Source organism: Cornus florida, unplaced genomic scaffold, assembly GCF_030987335.1.
Source record: "Cornus florida cultivar Cherokee Brave unplaced genomic scaffold, ASM3098733v1 CherokeeBrave_3.0.0_Hap2_Chr11, whole genome shotgun sequence".
Classification (NCBI taxonomy): Eukaryota; Viridiplantae; Streptophyta; class Magnoliopsida; order Cornales; family Cornaceae; genus Cornus; species Cornus florida.
Window position 1 is genome coordinate 72,204,995 of NW_026775581.1, and position 14,754 is coordinate 72,219,748.

Here is a 14,754-nt window from a genome sequence, read left to right on the forward strand (position 1 = left end):
AGGAAAAACAGTAGTCAAATTATGGAGAAAAAGCACAAGAACATGTGCTTTAATGCTGTATAATTAGAACTACATCAATAATTTCAAATCAACTTCAGTAATAAAAGATAGCATCTAAGAATTTCATACAATATGCAAGAAATTAATTGCCAAACTTAAAAAATGATCCGTGGTTTTCTTACTTTATATTTTTTAAACCATGAACAGATTAATCTTCTTCTCAGTTTAAATCAATTGCAATATCACTATAGCTAACGGGTTCAATAGAATCAATACTAACTAAACTTCATTGAGTATTCATATAATTATAGGATCATAGGATTCAAAGCCACGGGGTTCAATGCTAATTGCCATCCATTAGACAAACTGACAGAAAATACAATCTGAGATCCTAACTGCAAGTTACCAATACAATAGAAATTGAACTAAAATATAAGGGCAATAGTGAATATGAACAATAGCACCTAATTTACAAACAATGTAACTAAATCAAACACTTCATAAACAATTTAATCAAATGAAACACAAACCAGATAAACAAAGAGAGGACTAAAAATATTATTACCTGAGTGCATTCTGCTGGAGTTGAGGAACTGGAGTAGGCCACCTTGGGAGCACAAAGGGAAACAACAATGAAAAACAATGATAATTATAGCGAACATAACATACTCTTTTCAAAGTTCTGTTACTAATGTTGCATAGTACAAGATGATTATCATTGTGTAGATATATAATATTTCCATTAATGGGATGAAGAGATGGTATTGATAATGTGTTGATTATCCGACACGGCATCCTGCGATCATCTGATTCCATCATCTTCAGATCAACCTTGTGCACCAAGGACCATTCAAGCCCATTGTAGTCCTTAGTTTCCAAATGCTGAGAAAGGGAGGACAATATTCAATAAACCTGAGGTGTCCTTGGCACTCTCCCAAGTGATATCTAACGGTGCGTCTGTTGACCTTGGTGTTCCTGTCCTTGGGCTTTTCGATGGTACTAAATCGATCAGTGTTATTGTATGGATCATAGGCAAAAATCTTGCCATGATAAAGGGACATCCAATGGAGTATTCCATTGCAAACCACAGCATTAGAAAGGCAATGGCAGCAATGGGACACAGTAAAGTTATGCACTTGGGTCGATATGAATGTTTCAGTCCATTTCCATGTGTCTGAAGAAAATATCTCCAATTTGAGATTGGCAGAACGTTGCGGTGGTTCGAATTGGTGGATTCGAACCACTCTGAAGCTAGTTGTGCTGGTACTATCAAAAGAATAAGATGGATTGCAAACAAATCCAATGATAACCCATTCTTGGCAAGTAGGTGGTGGAGGAAGCTCAACCCAATGCATTGTGAGCGGGTTGCAGACATAGTAAACCCTCTGAAACTTCAAGGCCGCAGAGCATAATACTAAACCATTGCTTGATGCTAAGTAACGAATTGGCTCTGGTTTATGTTGATGTGATGAAGATGGTGTTGGGTTCGAAGAGGGAAGAAAGTTCAGAGAAAACCCACGAGATTTAAAATGGGTGATTTGGATGTGAGTTGGACAGGACATTCTCAAGTATTGACTTGGCAGAAGAGGGCAAAATGAGTGACCAAAGAAGAACGATGGTAACATAGCATTGTGCAAAGTGAGGAGTGGAGATGATACTATTCCAACGTTTTGAAACGCACTTACAACGATGGGTGAGTCTGGGAGTGAGTCTTTGGAGAATTTCTACGAACAGTTCGTGGGGTAGCTTATCAAAGTGAGATTTTGCTGTGTTGGAGGGGGAGAGTGATGAAGATTTGAACAATTTGCGTCTTCTGAAAGGCGGAGAGCCAAGAACCACCCTGATCTCCGCCGTAAGTGGCATAGTATGCGACAATTTGTCGTCATCACACCCCATTGTCTCTTTCTCTCAGCTATTACGGTGAGGTTTTGTTCGCCCTCAACCGCGTGCGGCTTTGTGAGTGTGAGACTGCACGTTTTTAATTGTACGTATATATTTGTATCAGTAGTATTACACATGTATATGATTTAATGTTACTCCTGAAGTCATATTTACATGTAAATGATTTAATGTAATTGTACGTATATATTTGTATTACATATTTACATGTATATTTGTCGATTATTATAAAAATTTTATCTAAAATACGTTAATAAAAGAGACCTCCAAAGAAGTGTTATCAGGGGAGGAGTCAGGATTGCAAAGTAGGGGACTAAAGATAATAAGAAAATTTGAATATAGAACACAATAATTCTTATGATAAAAATATGTTATATGTATTTAAAAACAGACCAAAAAAGCAATGATGTCCTATATATCAAATCAAGTTTTTCAAGGAATAAAAGTTAAAAATCACTTGTAAATAGAGTTTTTTGATCTCATAGAGATTCTTCTTCTTTTGCATATTTGCTTCACTGATTTTTTATCTATCTTTATTCAAAAAGTTGAGAAATTGAACTCCTCTCAAGTCTCTGCAATTCCCTTGCTAAACCTTAATCAGGCCAAATCCAAATCATATGAGAGAAAATACCAACACGTGTTGAGAGAAAGTGGTTGAAGAGTAATAAAAATTGATTACATATCACATATGGATTGGGCAAATTGAAAGAGGAGAAGTAGTACTATAAATTGGGCTGATAGGAAGAGAAAAGTAGTACTAAAAATTGATCACATATGGACTGAGTTGATAACAATAATAGTACTAATTTTAAAAATAAAAATAAAAAAATAAAATAAAATAAAAAAAATTGAACCTGGGCTATAACCAAGATTAATTCATTAAAAGCTTCACCGATGAGGGCTGATAAGTGTTATATTTGTTTTACATATTTACATATTTTTGAAAAGGATAAATTAAGCAGCAGTTTTGTTGAATAACCATGCACGAAGAATAAAGTAGCCCAAGTTGGATTATTATATGAACAACTTGGTAACCTAAGAGAGAAATTAGTTTTGTTTATGAATGTAAATATGAGAAAACAAGAAGATTTGTTTGGAATAAATTTTTACCTCTTATTATAGTATGTGCTTCGGGAGGGGGGCACGCATGTAAGAAGAAAGTTTGATACAATACATATGTATATGTTCATATACAGTAAATATAATATTTGATGCTTCAATTGAAGTTCTCATTCCAATATTGTATATAATATATATGTACCTTATATCAAACATGGAGAAACATGTAAAGATATATTCATACATCTCTGACTACATAAGAAAATCAAGACAAAAATAAAAGAATATCAAGAAAGCTCAAATTCAGATACTGATATGCATGCATCTCTTACTATACAAGTACACCACACGGTTATGCTGACAAGTTTCTCCATACATGACATCCGTCTCTTTCTTATACTTGAACGTGGAGTATAAATACGGTTGTGCGCTGAACTCTTCAAGTGGCTTGTCCGACCTCTACTCAGACGACTGGTGATAATTCGTGCACCAACCTGACATAGTTAGTTCTTCTCATATTGTGTGAAATGGCAGCGAATCCAATCACCACAATGCCATACAATGGACATCGTTAGTTCTTCATATTGTGTGAAATACTTGAAAGGGTTCTGAAAAGTCTCATTTCTCAAACCAGAAAAGAAATAGATTCTGAAGATTCTAAGGATTCAGTATTTTGGGTTCCCCTGCTTTTTTCCAAGGATTGTCTCATTTACAAGCATACCATGGGACGACATGTTCAATGGCATCAAAACAAAATAGCCAGTTAAGAATGTCACCGACCAAATCTCTATAAAAATTATACTTGCAGAAAGGATTGTCTCACTTTTAACTTGCAAGCATGGGGCAACATGTTCCTCCCACGGAGGCCGAATAAAGATACGTAGCAAATAGGAAAAGTGTAAAGCATTGCAAGAAATCATAGAGCCTATTTTCAAGAAAATATTTGCAACATGCAGAATTTTGTTCTTTCTTATCTTATGGAAGAAAAGACATTATCTTGACATCACAAACAAGAAGAAAAAGTTAGTTACTGGGAAAAAAAGAAAAAAGCAGCAGCTAAAGCTACCCAGAACCAAGTTGATTCACATCAACGTCCTTTATAGCATCAAAATTCTCCTTCGTGTTCGCAATTTCCCCCTCTAGACGTGTAGCAACCTCCTTAACCTCATCTATATCCTTCCGAATCCTCTGCATTCTAACAGCAAGTTGTTGCTTTGCCATCTTCATCTCGGCCAAATGCAACTGTTCTTCAAGCCATCTGATCTCAATATTTGCCTCCTTCAAGTCATCCAGGGTAGATTTTATGAACTGAATTTCAGACGCAGAAACATCTCTATGACGGAACTGACGTAGAATGAGAAGTATTTTACCCACAGACTCAAAAACAAATTGCTTGAAGGAAAGAAACTTCTTATCCAAACACTGAAAGGTCTCAGGATGCAAAAGGGCAATTTCTTGAAGAATGGCTGTAATTTCGTGAGTCATGGGTATCATGGGTATTCCTCGCCATATCACTGATTGGTTTTCAGTCGAAGTAGATGAATTGGGTACCGAGGTGACCTGACTTGCCTCACCTTGAGCCTGTGTACTTGTTCCCTCCTCTTGACCTCGAGATGTTTCTTCATCAAATAACTCTACTAATCTTCCTCCTACAATTTGAAATTGATCACTTCTAACATCTCCGGCATGGGCCACTTACTCATCTACAAGTTGGTCTCCGGTTGGTTCCTCAGTAGCAGCCTCCTGTTGAGGATAAACAGGATCCTCAAAGGCCTCACCATAAGTTCTAAGTTCTGACATTTGGATGTTTCGTCCATCAGTTCTAAAGAAAAAAAAACCACAAAAAAAAGAAAAAAGGAAAGATTAATCTTCTTCTCAGTTTAAATCAATTGCATTATTAGCTAATGTGTTCAATAGAATCAATACTAACTAAACTTCATTGAGTATTCATATAAATTCTAAGATCCTACAACTGGGTTCAATGCTAATTGCCATCCAATAGGCATAACTGACAGAATATACATTCTGAGTTCCTCTCTGGCATAGAACTGGCACTTAGCTGATCACATAAACAATTGCAAGTTACCAAACCAATAAAAATTGAAGTAAAATATATGGGGAATTATAGTGAATATGAACAATAGCACCTAGTTTACAAAAAAAAAAAAAAAGTAACTAAATCAAACATGTCATAAACAATTTAACCGAATGAAATGCAAACCAGATATAGAAAGAGGGGACTAAAAAACATTATTACTTGAGTGCATTCTGCTGGAGTTGAGGAACTGGAGTAGGACACCTTGGGAGCACAAAGGGAAAGAGCCATGTATTCCAAGGCTTTTCACAGCCGACAGAACATAATTTTTTCAAAGTTCTTCTCCTCAAGTTACAGAGTACAATATGATCGTGAATCTGTAGATATATTATATTTTCATCAATGGGATGAAGAGATATTATTGATAGTCTGTTGCCTATCCAATAGGTCAATAGATCAACCTTGTGCACCAGGGACGTCCATTCAAACCCATTGCAGTCCTTAAGTTCCCAAATGCTGAAAAAGTGAGGAGGATAACATTCAATAAACCTGAGGTGTCCTTGGTACTCTCCTAAGTGATCTATAATGGTGTGTCTGTCCTTGTTGTGTCTGCCCTTGGGCTTTTCTATGGCACGGAATTGATCAGTGTTATTGAATGGATCATAAACAAAAATCTTGGCATGATAAATGGACAACCAATGGAGTATTCCATTGCAAACCACAGCACTTTTATGGCAATGGGACACAGTAAAGTTATGCGCTCGGGTGTATAGGAATGTTTCGTTCCATTTCCATGTGTCTGTAGAGAATATCTCCAATTTGACCTTGGCAGAACGCTGTCGTCGGAAAAGTAGTGGTGCGTGTTGTGGTGGTTTGATTTGGTGGATTCGAACCACTCTAAAGCTACTTGTGCAGGTAGTACTATCTAAAGAATAAGATGGCTTGCAAACAAATTTAACAGGAACGTATTGTAGGCAAGTGGGTGGTGGAGCAAGCTCAACCCAATGCATTGTGAGTGATTTAAGAAGGTTGCAGAGCATAATACTAAGCCATTGCTTGATGCTAGGTAACAAATTGCCTTTGGTTGATGTTGATTTGATGAAGATGGTGATGGGCTCGAAGAAGGAAGAAAGTTTAGAGAAAACTGATGGGATTTTTGGGTATGATTTGGACAGCAAAATCTCGAATATTCTACTGGTAGAAGAGGGCAAATGGAGTGACGAACGAAGATCGTTTTTTGACATAGCATCATGCAAAGTAAGGAGTGGAGATGAAACTATTCCATTGTTTTGAAACGCACTTATAGCGATGGGTGAGTTTGAGAGGGAGTCTTTGGAGAATTTCTACGAACAGTTCATGGGATAGTTTATCAAAGTGGGATTTTGTGTTTATGGAGGAGGTGGGCGTTGAAGGTTCAAACAATTTTAGTCTTTTGAGCACCACGGTCGTCGTCTCCATAGTACTCGAAGTATGGTCATCACCCCTCGTCTCCATAGTCTCACTCTACATTTTACGGTGAGCTTTTTTTGTACTGATATTTGTAAATTTGAACTTTGGAACTATTTCCCAAGCCAATCCTTGTAACTTAACATTTTTCAAACTGATTTGTGTAGTTGAAAGGTTTTTCTTTTTAATCAGCAGTGGATAAACTCATTCACCGATAAAAACCCCTTCCACGCTTTTGTACTAATAAACTCATTCACCGATAAAAACTCATTTTTCAAACTAATCCACACTTTGGAAATTGGAGAAGGACCCTCTGGGTTGAAACCTCTCCACATAGTCACCTAGCAATTTTTTAATGTCTTGGAACTATATTCTATGGAACACCACTTTACTAATAAAATGTATCATTCAAAGGCTAAGAGCCCTTTTACTAACATTCTTGCTTTAGGGAAATCATGATTTTTATTGTTTGGAGCAGAAAATAAAAAGTAAATTCATGATTAGTAATGCCTAGTACTATTAAAATTTTAAACTGAATTTGATATTGGCACTCCACAATAATACCAGACGTTCCATTTTCTTTGTCTAAATAAAATTACAAATTAACCCTTACACCACATAAGTTTGATTATTACCATTTTTAATATCATGATTGTATTTCCCTATTAAAGTGACACACTTTATATTTTTTTTAAACTTAGTTTCAATTCATTCACATTTTTATCTCACTTTCTATCATTTCTTAAGACTCTTTTAGAAACCTATCACATAAGTTATGTTGATATTTAGAAAACCTATCACATAAAGTATGTTATTTATTTATTTTTTATTTATAACTCCTTTTTATTTTTTATTTTTTATTTATTTTTTATTTTTTTATTTTCAACTTTTTTAGAATTCTAATTAATCTACGTTAGGAGCTTACAATATATTCCACTTTATCTCTCATCTTCCCCATATCAAAATTTTACGGCAAAATCAAGCTTGGAATATTCACTTTGACGTGGCATCAACAACAAAACACTTAAACGTTTTTTTCTTTCCACGTTTTTTTTCTTTCCATTTCTTAATTTTTATATGTTCTCTTCTAAAATCAAATAAGCTTTCCTATACAACAAACTTTCTATTTGAGTAAAATTAAAATTTCCTTCATTTTCAATTCAATTAAATATTTTTCTATAATTAGAGAGGATCTATTTATTGATAATTTGATATAGAGTTTGCTTCTAATTCAAATATGTTTATTCTAATCCCATGCATTTTATTATCCTAATCATAATCCTTATATTATTCTCTATCCCAATGGATGAAATTTATTCTAGAATAAATATGGATAGATTCGTCAAAGAAAAAGTATTTTCAAAATCAACTCAAAAATAAATATTCTAAAAATAAAAAATAAAAAAAGAGTAGGAAATTACCATTATCGTAGACATTAGAAGGTGTTGGACCAAGAAGGGGGGCTGAATTGGTCTTCAGCACTTTCTTTCTCTTTCACTTGAGTACAAACATGCTTAACAATAGTAGATAAAACTCAAGGCAATCAATCAGATTACATGGACATAAGATATACAAGAAAACCCTTTCAATAGGGAAAAACTTTGGTTCTTGGCCTCAGCCAATAAAAGCATCCACTAGTTGTATGTATCTTGTTACACACCCAGTTATCTCACTCTCTGCACATACCCATGCACCAGAATAGATACTAGTTTTCACAACCAATATACACACACTAGTACACCACAGTGCATCCACGCACTCCCCCTGTCCGAAGCAACCACGCTTGGACCCAATAAGCTCTTACAGCTCACTCAACAGTAGGGTGAGGATATAAAGCCTCACTGCCACTCAACAATCGGATGAGGTACGAAGCCTCACTGCCACCATCAATAAGTGTCAACACGCTAGCTCTTCAAGAATGGGATGAGGATGTAAAGCCTCACTGCCACTCAACAATGGGATGAGGTACGAAGCCTCATTGCCATAAACAATAAGTGTCAACACACCAAATACACAATGCTTCAGCTGCAACACAATGTAGGAATGCAATACACAGCCTTAAGTGGAACAACGTGATACCCTAGCTAACTTTCTTTTGCAATCAATGGATACTTCTTCAATGACTCAATGTAGCTTCAACTGATACTCATACTAGGATCCCACAGTCTTGATTCAGCTTAGCAAACTTGCTCAATTAAGTATTGGACAGTGATTAGCAAGTTCCTTCAACAATTCAGCTCAATTAGACTTCAACCCCCTTTCAATGGGTAAATCTATCAACTCACAGAATTTCTTCTTCAGGGCCCCATTCTATCTTCACAGCTTTATAATCTTAAAACACACTTGCCCAAACAATGTCTTCAATAAGCTCAGCAAGATTATCACGCACAAAAAGCTTCAGCACAGAATATCCTCGGCACAAAGTAGCCTCAGCACAGAGTAGCTTCAGCACAGGATAGCTTCAGCACGGAATAACTTCAGCATAGAATAGCTTCAGCTCAGCCTTGTAAATGCCTTCCATAGCTCTCAGTAGCTTGGATACACTTGCTTAAGAGATAAACTCAGTAAAATCAGCAAGGTATAATAGAGATAGCACACAACAACCTTGTAGTCTTCAAAACCCCAAATTAAGCCTCATAAGGATAACTTTGTAATTCAGCCTCAAGAGCACCCCAAACTATACTCCCCCATTCTTCAATAGGCTAAATACACTTGCTTAAATGAATTGAAACAGATTAAGAAACATGGTATCAACAATTTCTATTCACAGCAGCATATTGAATTTTCAATACTCAAAGGAGACTTGAAAACATGTTCAAACACAGGCAGATGAGGTTCATAATATCAAGTACTGACAAGTCCCTTCCTCAGGCTAAATCTCAACTTGAACAGTCTCAAATCAAAAATCTAGACATGCTTAGATGATGGACAATTGGTATATAGCATGATTTCAACATGATAAGTTCAGTTTCAGTAGTTTAAATCAGAAAACCAAGATTATCTAGAGATTTGAGATATGATAATTAATACCAGCCTTGATATGTAGTCTCAGGCACCTTCAATTGTATGCTCACCAAAATATGTATGCTCAGCCCTTGTTCAAACTCCAGAAATGATCTCAGCAACTTCGAACCACTTCGGCAACTGCTTGCACCAGAAAATCAGCTCTTCACAGCCTCATTCATCTTCACTTCAAATGTGCTCCCTTTAGGCAAATTTCAGAGATTCATTGAAGCTCAAACATCATACAATATCTCTGAAATTATTGTTCATTCTCAGCTCTCGAATAGGACTCTCTCTCAACTACTGCAGACTCATTTTTTTTTTACTCTGGGAGGCACACACTAAAAGGCCCTATAATAGTATATTTATATCAGTACACACATAGCAACCCTATTACAACAGCTCCAATACACCTATCACCTTCCACCAATCATTGACAAAAATGATTCAGATATTTTTCAGAGCAATACACCAATACTGCCTGCTACCTCAGCTGTTTTGTCACTATTCTCACCATATAATGACACCTTGTGCATCAATAAAATTAGTTCATACAGGTGAGACCACAATGACTTTTATCTTTGCGTAGCCTCTAAGTTCTGCAACATCATTGGAGGATAATATTTTCATGGACCACAGCCACGTGTCACAGGTATATTCATTGTACAACTTTGTATCACACTCTCTCTGAAGGACCACTGTGCACATGTCATTTGAATATTCATTGTACAGCCTTGTGACCACAATTATATATGGACTTCCAAACACGCCCTTCAACTTGACACTTGTTGCTTAAACCATATATTGCTCGTTGTAGCCCATTTAGCCTTCAGCTTTATACAGTACTGCCTTCAGCCTTTAGCCTAGTGCTCTTCAGCCTTGTATAGAAATGCCTTCATCCTTCAGCAGATATATAAAAGAACTTTCCTGCAGCTTATGCTGAACCATGAGCTTGCTGAACCACGAGCTTGCTGAACCTTTAAGTGCCGAACCTTTAGTTGTCGAACCTTTAGGTGCCAAACCTCGAATCTTAAGTGCCGAACCTTTAGGTGCCGAACCAGGTACTGAACCCTGTAAGTGCCGAACCCTTAAGTGCCGAGCCCTTTAAGTGCTGAACCCTTTAAGTGCCAAGCCCTTTAAGTGCTGAACCCTCTCATCAACAAGACAACACATTTAAAGTGCAAAACACTTGATCAACCATGAATCAACAGAAGGGTTGGCTGATTCATAGATTTTTAAAATTTCTTCAATATTAGTTGTCTTAACAAGTTCAATAAATTCTTCTAACCCGAGCATTGTATCATTAGTGAGATCTTTCATATTTTGAGAGAAAGAAATTGAGAGAGAGGATGGGAGAGGACGTGAGAGAAGTTTAAGAAATCTAAGTGCAAGAATTCGAGCTTTTGGTGCCAAGAATCTAACCCTAAAGGAAAGGGCAATTATGGAATTAAAATTATAAAAAATAAACCTTGTTTGATGTGAGGGTTACATTGTAATTTCAGTTTAGGGTAGAGAGAAAGTGGAGCGCCTTGGGATCACAATGGAGTGCCAATATTAGCTTCCATTTTGAAAGCAAGATAACACAAAACTAGTTCAATAATTAAGATTTTGCTTTTATTTTTTGAATTGCAAAAATTTATAATTTTTTTACTTCTAGTATATCCAATATGGAAAAGTGATAAATTTCTCATTTATGTAACTAATATCATAAATTTGTAAGAATTGTAAAATTTGAATGGGAACTCAAACAATTTGAATTGCTCCTGTAGCTATGACATGGTCATAGGCTGAATATAAAATAATTATACTATTCACACACTCAAATGTCTAGATAATTCAATGGGTTCGTGCCTTCGGTGAATTTTATAATACCAAATTTTGATTCTTTGCATTTACTAATCTAACTTCTAAAAATCGTTTACAAAAGATTGAATTTAGATGTTAAAATTATTTTTATCTCCATAAAAGACCAGAAAATACTACCAAAATTTTTACCCAAAAAAAAAAAAATTTACCACCTCCTTCAATTGTCAATTATGACTAAATATCTGTATTGAATAAAGTAGACGGCATAAAAACATTTTTGATGAGTCCCATCACCTGTTATGTCATTTATGACTTAAAATCTGTATATTGAGTACACTGAACGGTACAAACAAGCAACTCCAAAAGGGATGCATATATATATATATATATATATATATATATATGATTAAATCTGTATCCAACAACAGGGAGATCCATAAATCTAAATCCATATGAAACCAAAAAAAACGAGGCAATGGGATGCAACAAAATGAATATATATGAACCTATTCTTTCTACAATGGTAATCATCATATATGAATATATATGATTACTACCATCTGTTTTTCTATTTCGAACTCTACCACTATAATGACAAGGAGTTTCAACAATTAAAAAAACAAAGCTAAAATATTCCAACTACAAAAGCGAATAAACCACAAATAAGTTTTTACTTCTGTGACAAATTGATTGATTCCGACGATGTAATAATTTAACGAACTGATTCTTCCTAGAATTCTGATTAAATGTGTCCTTGACAAATTGTTTGCTTCACATTTTTCCAAGATTAGCCCAATGAAACCATTGGACCCAACTAAGACGGACCAATACAAAGCTATATCCTGACGCAGGTGAAGCTTTATAAAGATCAAAGCCCAGAAGCGATTTCGGCCCAATTACAAAAACTCAAGCTCCATGTTCGGGGCAATTCAGTAATTGCAACATTACGGTGACTAATCTTACAGTTGTCCATCAAGGACATTTTCGTCATAACGATCAGTTAACAGATTCTCCCGCCAAAATCATTACCTGCTTGTTTCGACTCTGTTATAAAACAGCACAAGGGCCAGGTCCATGTGAAAAACATAGCTAGCAAGGCAACTACGTACAAAGCAACAGTACAACTAGACAAAAGATCAGCAATGAAGAAGAAGGAAATAAAACCGAGAACATGAAGCTATCAAAACTGACAACAGAATGAATATTAAACTGGCAAGTCTTAAGTTGATAGAAGGAACCATCTACAATTCTACAATAAATTCACAAAGTACAGAATTAAATATTCAAAAACAAACAGTCAACAAAAGTTGCAAACTTTATATAACATATAAATATATCTATACAAACCAACTTTGACTCGCCACAAATTTGGATCCAAAACACACTGACCCAGTAAACAAAGGAAGCTCTTCACTTCTACTCCTGATGAGAAACCAGCAGATACCCAATAAACAAAGAGAGGAATATTATTACCCAACTGCATTCCGTTGGAATTCAAGAAGTGATGTGGGCCACCATGGGAGCACAAACGGAAAGGCCATCAAATGCGAAACAGTACCACTAGAGTCAAGAAAGCATACTTCTTTCAAAGTTCTGATCCTCATATTGCAGAGTATAATTCTACGATTAATATGTAGATATGTAATGTCTCCATCAATGGAATGAACTGACACAAGAAAGAATCTTGGATTCATAGTAATCAGGCAATGATCCAATCCCATCCTGACAAAATCAACATTGTGCACCAAGGACCATTCAAGCCCATTGTAGTCCTTAAGTTCCCAAATGCTGAGATTGAGAGGATAATATTGAATCAACCTGAGGTTACTTATCAAAAAAAAAATATTGAATCAACCTGAGGTGTCCTTGGCACTCTCCTAAGAGATGTTCAACGGGCTCGGGATATCCGTCCTTGGGCTGACTTATGGTACGAAATTGATCGGTGTTGTTGAATGGATCATAGGCAAAAATCTTGCAACGGTAAAGGTTCATCCAGTGGAGTATTCCGTTGCAAGCCACAACACGAGTACGGTAGAAGCACGGATGAAAGTTCTGTCCGGGGGTGGACATGATGATGGTTTCGGTCCATTTCCATTCGTCTGATGAGAATATCTCCAATTTGAGATTGTTCGACCATGGGCCAGGATTGAACACGTGGATTCGAACGACTCTGAAGCTGTATAATTAGATGGTTTGCAAAGGAATCCAATGATAACCATTTCTTGGCAAGTGGGTGGTGAAGGAAGCTCAACCCCAGGGGCTGAGCCAGGATCTAGTGGGTAGGAAAAATATATATATTATAGTTATACAAAAATATATCTATCTATATTTAATAAAGGTAAAAAAAAATTTTAAAAAATCAACACACACCTACAAAAAAAATACATATATATATATATACAAAATTTATATAGAGAGAGGAACCAAAAAAAAAAAACTTTTGAGATTAACTTGGATGGCAGTGTGCATAAAAATTATCTACATAGATGTGAAAGAAGTAATTGTCAAACTTTTTTTTTTTTTTTTCAAGTTGCTTTGAAATAACTCAATAAGAAATTGTAAAGATATAATCTTTCTTTGTGTGTGAAATTTGTCTCTCTACACTCTCCTAAAAAACAAAAATAACTTAAAAATAAACAAAACAATAATTATGATAAAAAATAAATAAATAAAAAAAAAAAACAACAACAACAACACAATCAAATTATTAAAATAAGAATTTAGATTCTTCAATCATCAACTTTTGTTGATATTCAAAAATTATCTACATAGATGACAAAGAAGTGATTGTCAAACTTTTCCCTTCCTCCGTTATTGTTGTTGTTGTTGTTTTTTTTTTTTTTTTTTTTTTTTTCAAGTTACATTGAAATAACTCAATAAGAAATTGTAAGAATATAATATTTCTTTGTGTGTGAAACTTGTCTCTCTACACTCTCCTAAAAAACAAAAATAACTTAAAAATAAAAAGGAACAATTGAAAATTTAACAAAACAATAATTATGATAAAAAAAAAAAAAAAAAACACAACCAAATTAATAAAATAAGTATTTAGATTCTTCAATCATCAATTTTTGTTGATATTAAAAACTTCAAATGAAAATTTTGTTCTAGATTTTGTAAAAAATAATTTCCTATAGAATTCTTATAAAAGGATTCCAATAAAAAAAAAAAAAAAAAAAAAAAAGTGATAGGAAAGAATCATGTATGAAATGGAATTTTAAGATAAAAAGGTTACGAAAAGAATCTAGTTGGAAGAATTTTAAGGTAATCACATTATGAAAAGAACGTATTTGGATTGAAATTTTAAGATAGTGGCCACATAAAATTTTTATATGAGTAAGTTAGGATCTATAGTCGTTATTTAAATCACTCTCATTTAAATTATATAAAAATTATTTTTTAAATGCTAATTAAAGAAAAAAAAAAAAAAATTCTGAGTGGGCCAAGCATAGATTTTATACCATATATGTTATGTTATTTTTATTTTTACCTATACTAAAAACAAA

At 34.8% G+C, this 14,754-nt stretch overlaps 1 pseudogene; it reads right to left on the reverse strand.

Annotated features, from left to right (window-relative positions):
* Window positions 1–14,754, reverse strand: part of LOC132282328 (putative disease resistance RPP13-like protein 1) — a 53,287-nt pseudogene that overhangs the window by 20,035 nt on the left and 18,498 nt on the right.